This window comes from Monodelphis domestica, chromosome 5 (assembly GCF_027887165.1).
Source record: "Monodelphis domestica isolate mMonDom1 chromosome 5, mMonDom1.pri, whole genome shotgun sequence".
Taxonomy (NCBI): Eukaryota; Metazoa; Chordata; class Mammalia; order Didelphimorphia; family Didelphidae; genus Monodelphis; species Monodelphis domestica.
The window spans coordinates 266,397,714-266,421,157 of NC_077231.1; the positions used below are offsets into that span (position 1 = coordinate 266,397,714).

The 23,444-nt window shown below is 34.3% G+C and overlaps 1 long non-coding RNA gene across 1 annotated transcript in view; it reads right to left on the minus strand.

Moving 5' to 3' along the window:
* The window catches only part of LOC130454645 (uncharacterized), a 77,291-nt gene extending 54,760 nt beyond the window's left edge, over positions 1–22,531 (minus strand). Inside the window, exon 1 of the long non-coding RNA XR_008912433.1 lies at positions 22,300–22,531. This is a non-coding gene — a long non-coding RNA (uncharacterized LOC130454645). The remainder of the gene's footprint in view (positions 1–22,299) is intronic.
* Between the last annotated feature and the right edge of the window lie 913 nt (positions 22,532–23,444).

Below are 23,444 nucleotides of genomic sequence, written 5' to 3' on the forward strand. Positions count from 1 at the left end.
TGTTGATCTTAGGTAGTAGCAATGTTCTCTTCTTGTGGGTTATCCACACAAAAGAGTGCCCTTGGCAGTATCTGTAGGAAACTGTACTATGAATATGAGTTTCATGGGGTGATTAAAAGCTTGTTCCAAGAAGGAATGAGGACTGCTGGTGCTGATAGTCCAGTTAAAGGAGTGCCCTACAGAGGAAAATCTGCAACAATCTATACCTATTGTCTAAATGGTTCTTCAGGTGTACTGGATGTTATGTTGATGATGATCAAGTCAGCATCTGATTTATTAATAGGTAAAGCCTGATCTATAACAAGCAGTACTATGGCAAGAGTAATCACCTTTCTCTGGACTCTCAATTGGATCTGAATGTGAGTGTACAAAAGAGAGCTCACTGCCCTGGGGGAGTGGCACAATGGGTAGTATTTCTTACAACATTCTTCTTTGAAAAGGACATAGCTAGGTTTGGAAATTAAGGACAGAGGAGACAGAGCACATATTGTTTACAAAGCCTCCTCTTCATCTTAACCCCACTTCAAATACAATTCAAGTAGCCTTAGTATGAGGTCAATGAGACCAAGATCTTTCCCTTCTCAATGAAAGACTGTTGGGTTGACAATAGTACCAGGAATGGTCCCTTCCAGTCTTGCTGACTGTCCTTTACCTTCTGTCCTGTGGAAGTGTTTGATATAGGTGTTGTCACCTGGAAGGCAGCCACCAAATATAGCCTTCCTAAGAGCATGTTAGTTGTAGAATTGGCATGTATGGCAAGAAGAACATGTATGAGTAGCAATAGACTAAATGCCATGCATGACCCCAAACCATTTCATTGTGTCCATTATTCCTTGAGTACCAAATGCCCATTTTTGTGAGCTGAAAGACAAATTTGATGGCAAAATATTTTATAAAGAAGGGACTTACTAGTTTCTGCATTCAAGATCCAAGATATCTGCTTTGCATTAAATTTTGTCTTCCAGTACTCAAGACCTTAGCAAAGAAAGTTAATGGCTTCAAGGAAATCAGAGATATGGCAGCATTGCCTAAAATATTTCCAGAGGATGTAAGGAATCCATGTTATAATAGCCAGAGTATACCAATGGCATGACAAAAACCAAAAGCATGCCTGGAATATGTAGATGTGTTTGTGACTTTACCTTCAGACATTCTATAGGCTTGGTGAAGGTGAGGAAGAGCCATCAGTGTAGAGGGTTAGATCTGGATCAGGAAGTGGGACATTGGTGAGGTCCTTTGCTTTCAGTCATATCAACAATGAGGTTACAGTCATGTAAAGGAAGCATTCCTTCTGATAAAGGAAGATCTTGTAGGAGTGTGGTAGTATTAAGAATCGGACACCTTCTGATAGTAACATTTTCTTTGCCCAACAAGGGATACCAACAAGTAATACCTAGTAAGTATCTGGTTAGAGAAAGCCTGGGCATGGTATCTTAGTAATAGGGATTTCACTTTGTGAGGACACAGCACAGTAAGCTGAGAGTCCAAAAGCAGATTACAGGCCTTGTTTACTAGTAGAGCAGCATTTGCCAATGCCTGGTGGCATGGAGGTACTTCTGAGACAACAGCATCTAGTTGGCAGGAATAATAGTGAATTGTGTGAAGGGATAGTCCAAGATACTGGACAAGAACCCCACATGCTACATCTTTCTATTAATGGACAAAAAGAAAAAGGGTTTACTGTAATCTGGGAGGCCCAAAACGGGTGCTGAGAGAGTTTTTGAGTTTCTATGTCTGTCAGGTGTGCAGACTGCAAAAGCAAAGGTTTTGGAACTGAGTCTTCAGTTAAAGCAGTTAAGGGTTTAACAATATCACCAAAAAATGAAATTCATTGATGAATATAACTTGAAAGAACTAAAGCAGCCTGTAGATGTTTCTTGATCTTTGGATTTTCCATCTTTTATATTGTTCTGATGTACTGTGATGACACTTATCTGGAATTTTCTGATAGAAGAAAACCTAAATATTCTACTTGAGAGAGACATCATCATTGGACTTTAGAATTAGAAATCTTATGGTCTCTCATGCAATTGTAATATGAGGTAGATAATATCCTTTTCACCAGTCTCAACATCAGAAGAGGCTGATAATGCATCATCAACATATTGAATAAAAGTAGAGGAAGGAGGACCACCTTTGACTTCAATAATAATAGGCACAGCTGATTTTAAATGTTCTACATCATTAGAAAATCTAGCCCAAACTTATGAAGGTTGAAGAATGGTTGAAATTTTTCTTAGTACCAACATGAGCAATAGCAGGAGGCTAGAAATAGAGGAAATACAGAGAGAGAGAGAGAGAGAGAGAGAGAGAGAGAGAGAGAGAGAGAGAGAGAGAGAGAGAGAGAGAGAGAGAGAGAGAGAGAGAGAGAGTTAGTTCTGGCAGCTGTAGAGATAAAGACTTGTTAGGTAAGCATTAGATAGTGGCTTTTCATTTACACAATAGCTCTTTTCCCACCAATGTTAATAGATAAATGTGTCATTAACAAGAATTAATGATCTATGCCCAGGGATCCAACAATAACTTGTTTGGGGGGCCCAAGAAATCTGAATGTTGTGATTTGCCAGTTACATCAACAATAGACTGTCAGCCAACAATATAAGAGGAATCTGGGAGTGAGGTCAAAACAGACAAGGAAATCCCTGTATATAGGAAGCAGTCATAGACTGTGTGGTCTATTGTAATAGAGATATAATATTCTGAGGTGCAGAGGAGGTAGAGATCAGGATTACAGGTCCAAAAAGGATGTCAGGTTCAGGAAAGACAGATTCTTATCCTTCTACCTGTATCTCATCCTCCTCTCATAGCTTCATGCACTAAGAGGGGAGTGGAGGTCCTTCCTTTTATTTATTTTTTCTTTTCTTTTGCATTTTAACTGTTTAATACCTTTACTTGACATTTCCTTATACTTAAATATCTTTTTCCCCCAACACAGTTAAGGACTGAACTTGATAGTAATACAGATAATTCCTTAGATTAGGAAACTCCCATTATCATATAAATGTATATATGCCAATTTATAGACATATATTTATTTCTATATATAATACATAAACAAATATGCATATAACATATGTATCCATGTTTAACAATACACACATATAAGGCTGCATGGAATAGTAGATAAGAAGTCAAAAAGATCTAGGTTCAAGTCAAGTTCTGCTCTGACCCTTATTGGATGACTACACAATCCTGGATAAAGCACTTAATTTCTCAGTAGTTTAGGCAACTACTGAATAATATCAGTTGGAAAAATGGTGCTGACCTACACTGGTATAAGGAGTTTCTTCACCCAGAAATACCCTTTACCAGTGGAGTCTCATGTATAGTTCCTAAGCCATAAGTATGTTTCTACATATTTAATATATATATATATGAATAAATGTATATGTACATATATAATCATCTACACCTAACTCAGAAGTGCATGGTTGAATTACTCATTTACTTAAGTGGACTTTAGTTTGGCCCTTTTCCTTCTCCTTGTTTTGAACATGATACTGAAATGCTCACTAAACAGCCAAAGGTCTAAGGATCATGAAAGGTATGAGATAGATATATAGATATGGATGGCATCTTCATAAAGATAATAACTGAGGACAGATGAGCTGATCAGATCATACACACACACCTATATATATATATATATATATATATATATATATATATATATATATAGAGAGAGAGAGAGAGAGAGAGAGAGAAAGAGAGAGAGAGAGAGAGAGGGGGGGGGAGGGAGGGAGAGAGACAAAGAGAGAGAAGAGAACTTCTGCACTGAGCCTTCATTATAACTCAACTTTGGAGGAATACCATTGATGATAATCCTGAATCTATGGTTTTATCATATCAGGTTACTATCTTTTACTTCTGTTTGTTGTATGTCTGTTCTGTTCTACTGGTCTACCTTTCTATTTCTTAGCTGGTACCAGATGGTTTTGATAATTACTTCTTTATAATTCAATTTTAAAATCTAGTACTGCTAGATTTCTGTCCTAAATATATTTTTCATTAATTCTCTTGATATTCTTGTTCTTTTGTTCTTCCAAATAATTTTTTGTAGCTGAATAAAATATTTTGGTAATGTAATTAGTTTTGCATTGAATAGATAGATTTGTTTAGGTAGAATTGTCATTTTAATTATATTGACTCTACCCATTCATGTAAAATTAATTAAAAGTGAAGTAGTGGAGGTCCCTTCATAAGCGAGACAGAAACCAGAGATTTCAACAGAGTAATAGCAGTTTGCACTTAGCAAACTTAGCAAATGGTCATATGTAAATGTGAAGTGAAAGTAATCTTTGATTAGTTAGATGGAAAGAAATGACAAAATCCAAAGATATCCCAGTTCACTCAAGAATCTAAGAATTCTAAAAGGATTGGCTTAAAAAATACTGGATCCCCTAGTTCAGAACTTTGAATAAGTTCCAAGGAGATTCTTTAAAAAAAGATATGGCAATAATTATATTAGTGTGTCTCAATTCAAAGGAGAATCAATATACAGTTTTTGAACTTCAAGGTTAGGTTATATTGTACTACCAGGTTTTCCCATTCATAGTACAATTTCTACCACATCAAGAAACTGCACTAACCTTTCACCTAAATCTCCTTATGTGATTGAATTCATACATATTTTGTTTACAATTTCCTTTATTAGAGTGCTAAAGTGTGTTTGAAATAAATTGAGTAACAGGAATATGATGAGCTATGATCAGGTTTATAGAAATAATTTAGGTGAATTTATTACATTTATATAATATAATTTTATAAAAAGAAAATTAATAGAAAAATTTATTTCCAAATTACATCAGACCACAAACTAAAAGTGAAATACAAGGATGGAAATAGAAGTTTGAATGTAGTAGCAAGTATTTAAAATCTTTATAATGGAGCTTCTTAGACAATAGTAAGTGTACAATCATTTTCTCAATCAAAAGATAACAAGAAGATAATGAGTTTTCAGAGCAAAGGTTTCCATAAAAAAGATGTTATTTTGGACCATAAGTTCAGTCTAAATTACTTAGTATTTTTTTTTAATTTTTTTGGAATTTAACTGAAATGATTTTAACAAAGCGTCTTTTGGGATACCACTCTAAAAACTCTCTCAAACCATAATTCACTTTTTCCAAAATTCAAACCATTAATGATTTTGACAATATTATTCAATTTGAGTATTGTAGTTATTGCTATGTTGATAAATTTTGCATTTCAATTTACCATTCATCATTAATATATCATGATTTGCTTGATTTACCAAATCTAAGATCATTAAAGACCATGAAATTATTGAATCCTATATAATTGAAAACAGGATATCAAAGAACAAAATTTCTATTTCTATTCTCAAGCAGTATCTATTATCCTGTAGAGTCTGATGGAGAGAAATTTTGCAAATGCTAAATTATGATTTCCATATTCAGAACATGAATGTTTTCTAAGTTTCAAATTCTAAACATTAAGTATAATTCATAATTGACATTTGCTGTTTTCAAATTAGTTCAATTCTCCTATTTTAGAATTATTAACTTTTAGTATATACACTCATTATTTTGAAATAAGCATAATTTAGAATTTTTCAATGGAGAAATTAAAGCATTTCTCTGTCATATAGTTTCTGATTATTTTAATATGTCTGTTGTCTCAGTACCATTTCAATGTGGCCAACAATGATGATGGGAGGGAGAGAAAGAGAGAGAAAATAATACAAGTTATATATATATATGTATATATGTATACACACATACATGTGTGTAGACATACATATGTAGTTTAACAATAGTAAGAGTTTTATTATTCAAAATTCCCCTCCTCTCTAGTTGATCAGATTAAAAGTAAAGGCTGCTTGAAAGCATATATTAATATGAGTAAAAACAGATATAAATAAATAGTCTAGAAAAGAAAACAGTGGAGTAGAGTATCTCCTTTTTTTCTAAGAGAAAAGTAAATTCTAAATTCTAAATCTCTAACTGATTTTTAAAAATTTTCTAAATAAGGATAATCCTAGGAAGAAATTACTAGTGTCTGAGTGTAAAATTCTTAAGTAGTCCCCACAGACTGTCTCCTTGGACTATACCCAGTAACTAATTAGCTAGCTTCTTTCAAAACAGTACATATTTTCACTTATTAAGTTTTAACCTTTGTCTTGCCAGGTTAAACAGGAAGCCTGTTCTGCCTTCATGCTTAGAGCAGCTTCCCGAGTGGTCTATCAGGTGGAATAGAGCAAAACTCATTTCCCATCTTTCTTTCTAGCAAGTTTACAGTCTGTGTAACTAGCCCAAGAATTTCTCTTATGTATAAACAAAACAGGAAAATCACAAGTTTAGTATCTATAGATACAGATGTCTCTGAGTTGGAATATGATCCACAGGAAACTAATTGATCCTGCATGAGTGTATATAACTAACATAAAATGCTTTCAGTGATCAAATGAAGCAACAATTTTCCACCACAAAGAGCACAGGTATGAATTTTGTTGTACAAGTCTTTTTCCTTATTATCTCTTTGGGGTACAAACCCAGCAGTGCTATGGCTGGATCAAAGGGCAGGCAGTGGAAAGACTTAATCTGGAAGAGCATTCCTCAGCCTTTCATTCAAAACATAAAAAAGATCCTGGGTACTTTCTTGCTGTTTCATAGATGAGTACCCTTCTTTGAAGGAAAATCATTTTCTGTTATGAGGGATATTGTAGTTAAAGGTAAAATGTGAATTGACTAATGAACTGCTATGCAAAATCTATACTTCCAGTGAGACCCGAATACTAGCCTTTCAGTTAATGATGATACTTAATGGATTCTATTATAATCAGTTGATGGTTAATATTTTGTTCATTCTCTTTTCTGTATGGAAATAAACTACCTAATCCATACCTGATCCATATCTGAAAATTGTCTATTTCTAAATATCCCTCCATCTACTAATTCATTGAGATCTTAGACTCTTAATGGATTCTATTATAATCAGTTGATGGTTAATATTTTGTTCATTCTCTTTTCTGTATGGAAATAAACTACCTAATCCATACCTGATCCATATCTGAAAATTGTCTATTTCTAAATATCCCTCCATCTACTAATTCATTGAGATCTTAGACTAGCACCCAAAACAACCTTACTACAATAAGTTTCCTTGGAAAACCAAGGTATGATTAGGAGACAATGAAAATAAGATGTGGGGACTCCACTTCTCCTACTAAGAAATTAGACTTCCCATTGAGCTGAATATGGTATTAACTTCAATTGCAGATAAAAGTTAGGGATCAGTGTAGGTTTCCAGCCCCTATGGCCTCAGTCAAGTGATTCCTCCTTTGCCACTGGACCTTGAAGGCAATAGTTTGTTTGGGGAATAGTAAGGGAGTTCAGTCAAGAGAGTGCGTTGAGCTGGAAATACTGTGATCCTGGCAAGGAATAATCATGAAATTTGGGATTAAACTAAGGAGGAACTTATTAGGAGAACAGGTTTCAGGGCAAAACTGAATTGCCTCTGGGAAACTGCAAGGATTCATTAATAACCCATTTCTTCTACTGGAAATAAGGCCTATCTTTTTAATATAAAAATTCTCCATGTATTGCTGTATGGGACCAAGACTTGAAATATAGCTATTTCTTATTATATCTGCAGAATGAAACATAAATATAACAAAGAGGGTAATAGAACAATACATGGCATGTACAAGAAGATTGCAACTCATAATACATGAGTAATTAAGAATGATGTGCATGAATAAAAGATGTTATTGAAAAATGGATTATGGGAAAGGAAAATGGACTGGTCAAATGACAGGAAAGGGGAATGATTGATAGATAAGGCAGAGCACTTCTTTGATACCAGTGACATATCAGGAAAAAGTGAGAAAGGCCTTCAGCACATTGGATTGACATTCCTATGATGAATTTATGGAAAGTTATGGGCAGCTTCTTCCATGTTTACAATAGACTATTATTATTTCCCTTTAGAATGGAAGTTTCCTGAGAGTAAAGACTTTCATTCTTCATTTTTACAATTCTTCCTAGTAGTAGCTCTGAAAGATGCTTAAAAATACTCTTTAAGTGATCATTTGAAGAAGGATATGTTTATTTTTGCTATGTGTGGAAAACTCTAATATGTCTATATTTCCATAAAATTTCACTTACTTTATCCCTGAATTATGGACTGTTAGATGAAATTTTTTGTTTATGAGAAGTTAAGACTCTAAATCTCTTCATTCCTCCTATCTAAATTAATTCAGTAGCAAAGATTGCTCCATATCTTATTCAGATTCTGGAAAATCTCAACCAACTTATATCCCTTTAATGGAAGGACACATCTGCTTCTTCACTCTTAGAAAATGGGGAAAAAAGAGTATTCTTCATGCTCATTTTTCCTAACTCTGCTTGTATGTGTCCATCCTTGATTGATGACTATTCTGCTTCAGATGTTGAACATAAACTGGGCCATTGAATATGTAATTATATCTCCTAGATGACACTAGAATCCATTGCTGTTACTTTCTAAGACTTCAGAAGATTGTGTACCTGAGCAGAATTCTCTCACCAACAACAAATGTACCCAGAATTTCCTAAGATGTACAAACAAAAGGAAAATAAATTAAAATCATCCTCCTTTCTTGATCAAATTCTGCAGATACTAGGATGAAAGGAAAAGCAGAAATGCAATTTTATTTTGGTGAAAAATATCGAAAGATTCCTATTTTACAATGTAAAATGTAAAATTTTATAATGGAAAATGGAAAATGAAGCTCACCAATACACAGAGTAATTCACCATTGGAAATGTGATTCAAAAGGTATTTACTAGATGCCTACTACACGTGTGTCACATAATAAATATTTAATAAATCCCTGTTGATAAAGACAAGAGAAGTGATAATTAAAGTCCCCGATCCTGAGTCAAGAAGACTTTCCTGATAGGGACAATACTTTATGCTTTTATGTATATTATCTCATTTGATTTCTCGACAGAGCAAATATGTCAAAGGAAAAACTTATACTACTGTCCCTGCCACATAGAAGATGCTACATAAATGCTTACATTAGCCTTTTTCTTGTGTAACTCCCAGAAAGTCACCTCACTTCATCGGCTCAAGCAACTTTCTAAGATGCTAAATTGCAGAGAATTAGACACATTGGCAGAGGTAATTTACTTACAGGGAATTACTGACACCATGTTTTCTAACATGCAAGATACTATATTGAGAAAAAATACTGAAATTGTAAGAGGGACTGAAACTTTGGTTTTCAGATAATATTGATCCAAAGGCATCAAACAAAAATAGGAATTCCTTCTTATAAGAAACTTGTATTCTATTGGAAGTGAGTGGGATACACGTATACAGAAATAAATTGAGTTCAATTCTACCCAAGAGAGATTTTTTTTTAAAATGTGTTGCTTTATGGGTACGCCAAATCTAACAAGTGTCTTTATTTCTATTGAATTTGAGTTTTTTAAATTAAAAAAAAAAAACTAAAGCATTACTGTGAACCAAGTAGAAGCTAAAGGAAGTCATAATTCCTATTAGCCTTCTGTATTTCTTTTCTTCTATGACGCCTTTCCTATCCTACAATAGGTTTTACCTGGAAATATCCAGTCTGATTTTTTTTTTTTTTGGGGGTAAGGCTAACTGTTAAAATGTAGTAATTCACAGGATTTGATTAGTTCAGACTGTGCAATGAAATCTTACAACAGTTGAATGGCTCTCAATTACTCTCACCCCTCATATTTTGGGAATTGCTTCTACAACATAGGTATTTATACTTGATTTCTCTGCTTTGGTCGGTTCAGTTATAATATCTAAGTTGTTATGCTTCAATCCAACTTGCCCATTCATAGGTTCTGTGAATTAATTGATATATTTTTGCTATCACTCCCTTTATGATATAAATATCTTATAGCATCCAATTTTCAATTGCCTTTGCCAGAAAAGTTGGCTTCAACCTGTTCTTGTGAATTTTCCAGCTGGCTTTTGCTCTTATGACGTATTACTCTGTGTACTCTAGATGTGATGATTCTGGAACCCAGAAATAGATATTTTTTAAAGTCTTGATAATGTAAAATGAATTCTATGTAGTCTTTATCATTACCTGGAAGTTCTTTCCATAGATCTATGCTTAAATATCCAGGGAAAGGGAAGAACTCAGCTTCTAAGGTCTGAATATGTGCATCAGTTAGAAAAATGTTTTAAGGAAATAGCTTTCTTTTATGGCATTATAGAACTTATTAGGGATGAAAAGACATAACTATAGTGTAGAGAAAACACCTACCTAGAACCCTACAGTATTAGATAGGAGATACTGCATACCCATAGGACTCATGGAACCACAATGGTGTTATTAAGTCCCCTTACTCCATCATTTGCTTTTCTCCTCACTTAATCACTCTCTTACTTTAATTTCAAATTTTAAAAATAGGTGAGTATGTTGATATTTATTAAAAACAGAAAAGTTAGTCGATATATACCCTAAAAAGGAGAATTAGTTAATATGTAGAGGGAAAGTGGGAAAAACTTCAAGGAGAAAATACAGATAAAGGAGGTATTCCTTGAAAATTGGACCATGGTATATATGTGTGTGTGTGTGTATGTGTGTATACATATGTGAATATGCCCTATTATATAATACTGATGCTGTATATGTGTAAATATTCATATATATGTTTATATACATATGGTGGATCTAAGTAAACATACAGAAACCACTTTATATGGCAGATCTCATCAAAATTAAATAATGTTTCATTTTCTTTTGACATGAAAGCATTTTAGAAAATTAGGAAATATAATAAAAACAAAGCAAAGCTTTTATCAAACCTAAAAATAATCAACCCTGTTTCCATTGGCTATGCTGTTACTATATACTAATCTGTAATGGAAAAAATATTTTTTTATCTGGGGTATACTATGCCAAAGTGATATTTTTATGCTTTTTGATTCTAATCCTGATTATGTATTATCCTGTTATCAAGACAGGAAGTGTGACCCCAGCTTTTGGGACAAAAATCCACTATTTGACAAAAACTGCTAGGAAAACTGGAAGACAGTGTGGGAGAGATTAGGTTTGGATCAACACCTCACACCCTACTCCAAGATAAACTCAGAATGGGTGAATGACTTGAACATAAAGAAGGAAACTATAAGCAAATTAGGTGAACACAGAATGTCAGACTTTTGGGAAGGGAAAGACTTTAAAACCAAACAAGACATTTAAAGAGTCACAAAATATAAAATAAATAATTTTGAATACATCAAATTAAAAAGGTTTTGTACAAATAAAACCAATGCAACCAAAATTAGAAGGGAAGCAACAAATTGGGAAACAATCTTCATAACAAAATCCTCTGACAAAGGTCTAATTACTCAAATTTATAAAGAGTTAAATCAATTGTACCAAAAATCAAGCCATTCTCCAATTGATAAATGGGCAAGGGACATGAATAGGCAGTCTTCAGTTAAATAAATCAAAACTATAAATAAACACATGAAAAAAGTGTTCTAAATCTCTCATAATCAGAGAGATGCAAATCAAAACAACTCTGAGGTATCACCTCACACCTAGCAGATTGGCTAACATGACAGGAAAGGAAAGTAATGAATGCTGGATGGGATGTGGCAAAGTAGGGACATTAACTCATTGTTGGTGGAGTTGTGAACTGATCCAACCATTCTGGAGGGCAATTTGGAACTATGCCCAAAGGGTGATAAAAGACTGTCTGCCCTTTGATCCAGCCATAGCACTGCTGGTTTTGTACCCCAAAGAGATAATAAGGAAAAAGACATGTACAAGAATATTCATAGCTGTGCTCTTTGTGGTGGCCAAAAATTGGAAAATGAGGGGATGCCCATCAATTGGGGAATGGCTGAGCAAATTGTGGTATATGTTGGTGATGGAATACTATTGTGCTAAAAGGAATAAAGAACTGGAGGAATTCCATGGAGACCGGAACAACCTCCAGAAAGTGATGCAGAGTGAAAAGAGCAGAGCCAGGAGAATATTGTACACAGAGACTGATACATTGTGGTCCAATCGGATGTAATGGATTTTCCATTAGTGTCAATGCAATGCCCCTGAACAATCTGCAGGGATCAAGGAGAAAAAGAAAACACTACCCTCAAGCAGAGGACAAATGGTGGGAGTAAAAACACTGAGGAAAGGCAACAGCTTGACTACAGGGATAGAGGGGATATGATGGAGGAAAGACTCTAAAGGAACAATCTAATGCAAAAACCAATAACATGGAAATGAGTTCGGATTGAGGACACATGTGATACCCAGAGGAATCACGCATCGCCAATGGGAAGGGTGGGGGGGGGAGGAAAAGAAAATGATCTTTATTTCTAATTAATAATGTTTGAAAATGACCAAATAAAATAATGTTTTTTAAAAAAAAGACAGGCAGTGTGTTATAATGGAAAGAGATCTGACCTCATGAGGAAAATCTGGTTTTGAGTCCTGTGGGTAACAAAAATTAGCTATTAGACTCCAAATTACAAATTTTCTGTTATGGTTTACTATTTAAGAGCATAAAGAACATATATATTTTTTTCATACTGAGGAAATCACAAGTCCATTTTCTATCCTGACATCCCATTATGAAGCTATAGAGTAGGACTTCTTTTGCTTTGATATGTAAAGTTACCATGGAATCCTCTGGCTTCCATTTATTCATTTTGGTAGAGAAAACTATTTAGATTTACATAAAAAACGACAATTTTTACTGCAAAAGCAAATATAATTCAGAAATTCCAAGAATATTCAATGATATTTTCCCACATCTTAACAGTATCTTTTTATAGGTTTATAAACCATATTTTTCTATATTAACACAAAATTAATATTTTACTAGAAAATGAAAATTAATTCTCAATGTAGTCCTTTGTTCAAGATCTATAAATATTTAAATTAGTTAATTTGAACAAAGTACCTTAAGATCTTTTTCAAGATCTCTCTCTATATCTTCTCTTACCTAGTCGTTTTGACTTTACAATCTAAGGAGCTCAAATGTTTTCTTCAGTCTTAATAAAAAAATTAAAAAAATTAGAGAATGAATAAACTATTACTCCTAGGCATTGTTTATGTATTGTGTATTTAAAGAATGTTGAAAATCAGTGAATAGCCAAACTGATCTCTCAGGACCTCACCAAAGATAAATTATCTCAGGTCCCTGTGACTTTGCACTGCTTATTTACCATCTCTGGAATATACTCTTTTCTTATCTCAGCCTCATAGAATCCTCCTTCCTTTAAACTTTAGCTCAGCAACACCTTTTACCTGGAGGCTTCCTGGATAAGCAGACTGCTACTGCTTTTCCACTCAGTGTACCTTGAAGTTAACCACCTTGTATTTATTCTCTTTTTATTCATTTTACATAATAATAATAATGTATCTTTTTTTCTCTCTCCTGCTAGAATGTAAGCTTCTTGAAAGTAGAGACTTTTTATTCTTTGTACTTGTATCCTCAGCCTCTGACATAGAACCTGTATCACTTCATAAAATACTTGCTGAACATTGTAAAAGTTTTTACCCTTCTATTGATAATAAAACACAATCATAGTCTCTTCCCTTTGAACTATTGATTAGTGATCACCCTCATCTTTTGCTTGGGGATATTTATTTTGATGCTATGCATAGGAAAAAAGACTTATTTAGGCTGTTTTCTTGAAACAAGGTCTCTCCTTCCTTATCTTCCTTTCTGGTCTTTATTTTCTGTTTTCTTTTTTTTCTTGTCATTTTTTTTAATGCTGCAGAAGGATCAGTTCTGGATGGGAGCTGCTCCCTGGTGCTTATTGATTTTCATGTCATGATGTGGTATGCAGTGACGACGAGGAACAGGAATGTTGAGAGCAGCTACAATACTATCCATTATGTAACTGTCATAGCAAGGCTGGGTGAATTGTTCAAAATTCGGTCCTGCGTGGAATGGAAAGTTGACTATGGCACATGAAATGAAAATTATCGACAAGGACCAAGCTTACTTGGGATAGTACAGCCACTCTCCCTTGCCTGTACTTTTCTCAGTGTAGTAGGGTCTTTACAGTTAATTTAAGTCAAGACCAATGGAATGCTTTTAATTACTGTAGCAATATAATAAGACCAAGCTTTAAAATTTACAACACTGACCAGAAGAAAGAGCTTCTTTTGAATTAGGAATTTTCTATTTTTGTATTTTTATCCTCCTCCAAAGTACCTTGAATTAGATCAAGTCCAAAGAGCCTTCAGTGATTTTCCAAACAGGTACACCTTCAGAGTGAGCTTCCTTGTGCTTTTTTAGAATTCTACAATTTATTTTCTCCTAAATCATTAGTTTGCTACATTCTTCCTTGAGTCATAATAATTTTACCTTGTCCTCATGCCTGTCTCCCTCGGTACTCTGCACTGAACATGTACCACTGATGTATTGCTAGGTTGTTAAAGTGATGCACAGAAACACTCTCAGAGGTGCATGTTTACTTAGTTGTTTTTGGAGACTAAGCAGAAGGTCATGGGTCATATAGTATTTCCACCCTGACTTTTCAGTGTCAATTCTCCTTCCAAAAAAAGAGCTTTCAAAACATACGTTGATGAATGCTTTTCCATTGTAGAAGTTATTTCAGAGAAGTGAAAATGTCAGCCAGTCAGTAAGTAATTTTAAGTCCTTTCTACGTGTCAGGCACCATACTAAGGACAGGGCATACAAAAACAAGACAAATGCATGATCCCTGATACACATTGCCCATTAACCAAAGATGTGATGGTAAATGTTCAACAACAAAAACACTGTGGGGAAAAAAAAACCCCAGTATGTATAGCATAAACAATTTATAGCACTAATATTTTCTTTGTTAAACAGTCTAGACAATTGATAAAATAGTAAATCAGACTCCAATATGTAACTCAAGTATAAAGCCTCTTAATAACAATTTAATCATCAACTCCCCTGACCTGGTAGGAGATGACCTCAGCATACCACTCTCTGATATGCAGCAGTTCTCTGAGAACTTCTACTCTTATTTGCTTCCTTTGTTTCAGATGTGTCAGGTAACATCATAGCATTATTTAAAGAATTCCACCTCACTCTAGTTCAGGCCCTCATCCCCTCTTGCCTGGACTATTACAACAGCTTTCTCTCTGGTATCTTGTGCCAAATACCTCCTTACCTCACTTCATTATCCATTTCGCTGCTAAAGTGATTTTTCTAAAGGATGGTTTTGCCCATGTGAGCTGCTCTTGTCGGGGAGCTCCAGTGGCTCTCTCCCTTTTGGATCATATATAAAGTCCATTTCAAAGTATTTAAAGCTCTTCATAAAGTGGCCCTTTCCTACATTTCCAGTCATATGCTTTACCGCTCACCATGTAGTCTCTCATTCAGCTACAATGGCCATTTGTCACTTCCAACTCTCCATCTCCTATTTTCCTACCATTGTCCTGACTATCCCTCAAGCTGGGAATGCACTTCCTTATTACCTTAACCTAGCAGTTTCCTTGGTTTGCAACAAGACTCAGCTCAAATTTCTGTAATCATTGCCTTTGTGCCTTCACCTCTGTGATCAACTTCTACCAACTCTCTTTACACTTTGAGCTGTTTAAATGTCTTTCACTTCAAGACATAATCTTGTTGAGGGCTTCAAGAGTATTTTTGTCTTTCTTTGAGGCCTCAACGCTTAGCCCAGTAGCTGGCTCACAGTAACTACTTAATAATTGCGCCTTGCTTGCCTGACAATCCTGAGAGGAGTGAACGTTGTGAGCTTCAAGGCTCTATGGAATTAGGACGCATCGTTAGGAATCATAACATATCATGTCTAAAGACATTGTGTTGTCCTATCATTGGCCCATCTAAATGGAAAGAATTGCTAAAAACTCTCAATTTCTGAAATAATATTTATACAGTATTTGAAAATGACCACTTTAGGCAATGGTAAGTCACATACTAATTGGCTCAGCCTCTGAGATTAAAGACTTTGTATTTTCTTATATATCAATGCAAATTCTGTGCACAGCTTGGGCTACACCTAGATAAGTTTGCCACTCCTGTCTTTGGATGAGATTATTGTCAATTCAATGAACACATTTCCTTTTCTAGTCTATCTAGAAAATTATCGTTAATTTGCGAGCAATTTGATAAATTCTGAGAGTTTATTATATGAAGTGCCACGATCGTGTTAAGGTCTATAAAAAGTCTCTTTTAATTTGTCAGTAAAGGCTTTAAACTTATTGCAAATTATTGTTCTGTGCAACTTACTCATTTCAAAACATTGGTTGCAATTTTCCCCAAGTTTCAAAATGCTCATTTCTTACTCATTTTCAACCACAGCAAAACAGCACAACCCTGAATCTTCATTTGTTAGGAACATAACATAATAACATCTCAGCTTCATCAGAAGAGCATTGTTGAATAATTCCAGGTTAGTTGGAAGTTGCTGAGAAAGCTAGATTCTATTCTAGAGGTATAATTACTTGGAACATTATTTTTTTTTCACCAGAATTCTACTTACTCCAACATTAAAGATATCAAAAAATTGCCAACCTACTGTGATTCACCCATTTTGTTTCCTGAATGTTCATAATGTTAATTGGTTGCTCCTTGAAGGCACATGGGACTTAAGATGAACACGAAACAAAGCTTGATACTTACTCAGTCAACACTCATCTGGTACTGACCTGTTTACTGTTATATTTTCCCATGCTCTTCTCTTTCTTATGGGAATCTAGGAAAGAATATTAATGCCTTGTGTATGCAAAAAATACTTCTTGTTTTTTTTTCTCTTGAGGAGCTTATGTTTCTTTGAAAATGTGCTATTTTAGGGGGAAGCTGGGTGGCTCAGTAGATTGGGAGCCAGGCTCAGAGATGGAAGGTCCTGGGTTCAAAGATGGCCTCAGATACTTCCTAGCTGTGTGACCCTGGGCAAGTCACTTGTCCCTCATTGCCTAGCCCTTACCACTCTTCTGCCTTAGAACCAATACACAGTATTGATTCTAAGATAAAAGGTAAGAGTTTTAAATAATAGTAATAAAAAGAAAATCTGTTATTTTTTATTTTTAACATGTTAATGCAATTTTTAATAATCTTCTTCTGACATTTTACAATCCATGTTCATTTCCTCTCATGTTTCTCCACTCCTAAGATGGCAATATTATATAGGTTACATATATGTTATGACACTATATATATGCATATGTATTTCCATGTTCATCATATTCTAAAAGAAGACGTATTACTTACCATCGGGAAAAATAATGTAGAAAATAAAGCGAAGAATGGTATACTTTAATCTGCCTTCAGACTCAATGAATTCCTTCTATGTCAGGGGAAAACATGCTATTTTTAATACTAGGGATTTATACATAATCTTCAGTATGACAGCTGTTAGGACTATTCATTCATTAGTTTATCAAATAAATTCCTACTATGTGCTGGGTATGAGATTCTGGGGACAAAGTTAAAAAAACAAAAACAAATGGTCTTTGAGCTCTCAAAAAACTTACATTTGATTTGTGGGAGAAACACATATCCAGACAAATAACTATTAAGGCTTAAATATGGGAACAAGTATAATTTCATTGGTTAAGGGAAGACTTTATTGATAAAATGAGTGAACTCTCTTCATCAATTCAGGCAAGCATGTTATTTGTAGCTCTTAGTTAACTAGAACACCAAGAAATGATTGTTCAAGGGTCACGTACATATCCAGTAAGTGCCAGAAGCAGGATGTGAATCCAGACTGCATCTCTAGCCACTAGTTACACAAACTTTCATAGATAAATACATTTTAAATACATATGAAATAACTGGGGGGATGGAACTGGTAAATGAGAGAATTAGGAAAGGATTCATATAGGAGGTGGCCCTTGAAATAAGACTTGAAACAAGGCAGATATTCCAAGAGGCAGAAGTGAGAAAGGAATAAATTCCAGGTATGGAAGTTGTGATGAATAGGCTTTGCTTAGTGATTAGTATTTACTGGGACCCTAAAGGGCCATGGTGGTGAACCTTTGGCACATGTGCCAGAGTGGGTTGTTCCCTTCCCTCTCTCCATGTGCATCTAAGGACATTTCTCACATGACCCACACCTCTGTCCAGTAGCCCAATGGGAGTGCTTCCTCCTTCCCCTGTCTGGGGCAAGGTGGGGAGCTCACATACCATGTGAGGGTTGTAGTTTGGGCACTTGGTCTCTAAAAAGCTTGCCATTACTGCTATAGGAATATAATTTGTCTTTGCACAGGTGAGGAATACACTGCTTCTTCACTTCTGGTATTAGACTCTATTATCTTTTAAGTCTTAGGTGAAGTGCCACCTGCTACAGGGAGCCTTTCCTGTTCATTTATTAATTGTTCTCTTCCCTCATAAGTTTACTTTGCATCTACGTATTCCTGAACATACAGAATATCATTTTGTTGTTTCTTTTGTCACTGACATCCAGGTCAATACGTTGTACATTAGTGATTAATATCTGTTGGAAGTTAATTTAAATTTACAACTAACTGGCATCAACATCTAGAATCTATATTTCTATTTTTTTTAATTTGCACATTGTATTAGATATTCTTTGTCAGTGTAATTAATACCTCTTGCCAGTATGTATCTCTCTGTTTTAATCTTTGATTAATATTAATAGGCAAAGGATGGTCAACCAATTTTTCATTGTTGTTTCTTTTTTCATATAATTTTAACATTTGCATGGGAGCCATCTTGTTGAAAGGTTTTCTCTTTATTATGATTTAGCATCAATAATTTGTTCAAATACATCAGTTGTAGTTGTGATTACTTGTAGTGTCATCTCATTTTTGTCCTAATTTGGTGTTGATTTGCTTTTCCGCTGCCTGGTTAATAATTGAACTACATCGACATGATTCTGAAATTATGATCCCATTGAAACCCATTTTCTTAAAATATAGTTCTGTGTGTATGTGTGTGTGTGTGTGTGTGTGTGTGTGTGTGTGATGTTAGATGCCCACTATATTTAGGATGTCTTCTAACCCTTCTTTTTAATTTTATTTTTATTCAAAGTTTTATAAAACCATATAAAATAAGCATTCAATATACAAAGAAAAAAGAAAACTATGCATACATGAAATTACAAATCTCTTATATGTTTAGCTTACTTTTCTTCACATCTACATAATAAATCCCATCAACAAATGTACCAGCCCTTCTCCTCCCTGAATAACAGAAGGCATCATCTGGGAGACAGATATGTTCATAAAAATTAAGTCTGTCATATATTCACCATTTATTTCACTCTCTAGAGGTAATATTGACATTATTTGGTATTAATTCTGTAGCTGTGTATGTTCTCTTCACTCTACTCATTTCACTGTTCATTATTTCATGTAGTTTTTTCCAAGTTTTCTTTAATTAGCCTGTTAATTACTTCTTATATATTCCTTCATAATGCTATACCACAATTTGTTTAGTCATATCACAATTGATAAACTACATTCCCTGAATTTCCAATTCTTTGCCACCACTGAGAGAGCTGCAATAAACATTTTGGAACATATAAGTTCTTTCCTTTTTCCTGATCTCTTTGAGAAACAGACACAGCAATGGTATTTCTGGGACTAATGATAAACATAGTTTATAACTCTCTGGATGCAGTTCTAAATTGCTCTTCAAAATGGTTGGATCAATTCACAACTCCACTAGCAGTGTATCAGTGTCCCTGTTTTTCCACATGCCCTTCAAAATCTGTCACTTTGCCCTTTTCTTATTTTAGCTAGTCTATCAGGTGAGAAATGATACCATCAATTGTTTGGTTTGTATTTCTCTAATCAGTAGTATTTGAGAGCATTTTATATGCATATAGATGGCTTTGATTTCTTTATCCAACAAAGTCCTGTTCATCTCTTTTGTCCATATATCAATTGAGAGACAGCTCTTATTCTTATAAATTTGACAAGGTTCTCTATATATTTTAGATATAAGACCTCAGTCTTAGAGTCTGTCTAATTTTTTTCCCCATTTTTAAACTTTCCTTCTAATCATGGCAACTTTTTATTTGACAAAAAACTTTTGAGTCCATAGATCTGATAAATAATATGTTCCCTGTTCTAGTTTATTTATGATATCTCCTTTTATTTCTAGATTACTTGTCCTTTAGATCTTATCTTAGGAAATGCCATAAGATATTGGTTTTTATCTAATTTCTGCCACACTATTTTCTGTTTGTCCCAGCAATATTTACCAAAGAGTAATTTCTTATACTAAAAACTTGGATCTATGCTTTTCTTAAGAAAAGGTTACCTATAATCTTTTAATGCTATATTATATGTATTTTCTATTCCATTTATCCATCTTTCTATTTCTTAGCCAGTACCAGATAGTTTAGAAATTACTGCTTTATATTACAACCAAAAATCTGGTACTGTCATTTTGATTTTCATTAATTATTCTGATATCCATGACCTATGTTCTTCCAAATGAATTTTGTTATTTTTTATATCTCAATAACTTTTTTTGATAATTTAATTGGGATGGTATTAAAGAAGTAGATTACTTTGGGAAGGATTTTCATTTTAATTATATTGACTCTGCCATGAATGATTAATATTTCTATAGTTATTTAGATCTGACTTTATTTGTATAAAAGGTATTTTATAATTATGTTCATGTAGTTCCTAGCTTTGTTTTGTCAAGTAAAATCCAAGGTATTTTACTATATCTGTGGTTACTTTAAATGGGATATCTCTTTCTTATATCTTCTTTCAGGACTTTAATATACATATATAGATATGCTAATGATTTGTGTGGATATATTTCTATTGCTGAATCAATATTCATAAGCTCTGTGATAAAAATAGGGATGGGTGTTCCCTCTGTCAATGTAAACAGGAATTCCTCTATGTCCTATTATGTACTTCTGGTGAAATTCTACCCTTACAAGATAAAATCATCATTGCCCAGTGGTCAAACTGTTGTGAGCTCCTGTACCTTCACCCTCCAAAGACAGATACATAATCTTTTGCTAAAAACATGTGCAAAATCTTTTTAGATTAGTACAAACTATAAAATGAGTTGGAGAAGGAAATGACAAACCACTCCAGTAAATCGCAAATGGGGTCACAGAGTCAGACAGACTAAGTGACTCAACAACCATAAACTACTAGTTTTATATCTGTCCATTGGATTCATCTTTAAAAAAAAAAAAAAACCCTGTCACCTTGAAAGCAGGATGGTGCATTGGATTAGGAATTTTGTGGTGTTCTATTAATCATACATTCTTCACAACAGCATAAGGCAACCTACAAACATGGTTTTCTAGTAAGTGCCATCCAGGTGTTTAGGTCTCATTTCTACCAGGTTGATTGGCTCTGACTTTATAGTGGGAAATGAGAAATAGGAAGGACCACTGAAACTATGTTGACAAAACTTCAATAAAATATTATATCATGAATTAGAATCATAAGAGAAAGTGCTATTAGAATTCAATAGGAATTCATAACAGAATGCTGTTCTGTAGTGCCTGACTCTGAGGACCATAGCATGTCAATCAATACTAGCCATGTCGTTTTCTTGGGAAAGACACCAGTGTGGTTTGCTATTTTCTTCTCTAGTTGATTAAGTAAATCAGAGGTCAAGGAACATACAACTAGTAAAATTTCAGGCTTTAGGGGCTCCTCAGGAACATACAACTAGTAAAATTTCAGGCTTTAGGGGCTCCCCCTAGCAGACTGATGAGAGAATGCCTATAGTACTTCACATAGGATAGATAGATAGACAGATAGATAGATAGATAGATAGATAGATAGATAGATAGATAGATAGTGAGAACTGTACCTTCAAAGGGAAAATTCAGATCAAATAAATTCTCTGTCTTAAGACCTTGAACTTAGATCTTCCTGTCTCTAGCACTGCTTCCACTAAGCCATCTCTCTGGTTCTCTCATAACAGATCATTACTTGAAACATGAAGATTCAAGGCCCTTCACTTGGTTATACACCTTTGGGAACCTATCCATTAACGAAGAAGTCTTGTTATTGTTTGCGATTTTTTTCTTCAATAAAACTGCATTATAACTGCCCCCAAGTACAAGACAATATATTAGATATTGTATACAATCAAAATACTTAACTGGATCTCTTATTTTTTCAATTTGAATTTTCCCTTTCATAGTGCTGCTCTCACTATGTAAATCCTATGTGAAGTGCTTTAGGCTTCTTCTCATCAGTCTGCCTTGGGGTCCCCCTAATATGTTGGGGAGGTGGGGGTTCCTCATGTTCTAATGACATAACAAAAAGATCAATGGAATTTCCAAGAATTATGATTTACCTTCTCTGATTGACTAAGCTATGTTCTTTTTCAAGTATATATCACCTCAAATACATTTTTTTCCACTTACTCTTCCAAGTTCCTCTTTTGTTCTCTTTGGCAGGCTCTCTTGATCATCAAACATTTCTCCATTGCCCTTCAGTGATTTTTCAGAGTTTCAGAGATTGTTGTAATCTGTGTGTTACAGTCACAAAACCATACTGGTAGAATACAAAGATGAAACAGATGGACCTTTATTTCTTGGAGAAATTTGGAATCATTACAAGTTTTGCAACTTCCTAAAAGTAATGTTGCCTTTACTGTTTCTCCTTTTTCATTCCAGGTCCAACTCACTGCCATTTGAAATGTCTGTCCTAGATACACATAGATCTATAGATACATATAGATGTATGCACAATACAAATATGCATATAAAAATAAGAATGCAAACATACATTTATGAATGCATAAATGACAGTAACAAATTTACATTTATTATTTCTTGGTATATATTATACATTAAATTTCAAAGTGAAAAATTAGAGCATTTCTTTATCTTGTTTTTTATATTTGATTTTATACTGAACAAAAGCAGAAACATCGTCTTTAAGGTTGCAGTGGAGAAGCTTATGTGTGCTGAAGTTCAAACCTCTCCCTCTCAAATGAGAGATAACCAAGGATACAATTTATATTAAAGAAAAACGGTTATTGTTGTTCTCATAAAACATTGTTTCAGCATCTCTTACAAGGTCTGTGGGAGTATTCCTGAGAAGCTAGGACAGCCTGACCTTGTCCCATCTTTAACAATTAAGGTGATCTTATTGAATTCCCAAGTAGCAAGCAAGTCTGCCCTTATCAGGGAACTGGGGAGTAGCTCACATTTACAAAGGCATTCCACAGAGATTGTAAGAGGTGATCCTCATGGCATTTGGGGTAGTATGTCTACTTTCTTTAAAGTAGTCAGTAATGATTTTTCATCTTTGTGATGATATTCAATTATCTCATTTCTTTTCTTTGTTCTGGGCTTATAAAAATGTATCATACTCTCAATTCTGGGTCTCTTGATCAGAGGTAGGGACATTTTATTCATCCTTTATTATCATGCCAAATGCTCCTCATAATAAAAGATAACCTAGGCAGATTGGTCTCAGTTTACCTTTTTTATTAAAATTAAACAATATCCATGAATATAAATATACCGTATGCAAACATAATTGAGGAGGTATTAATGAATGT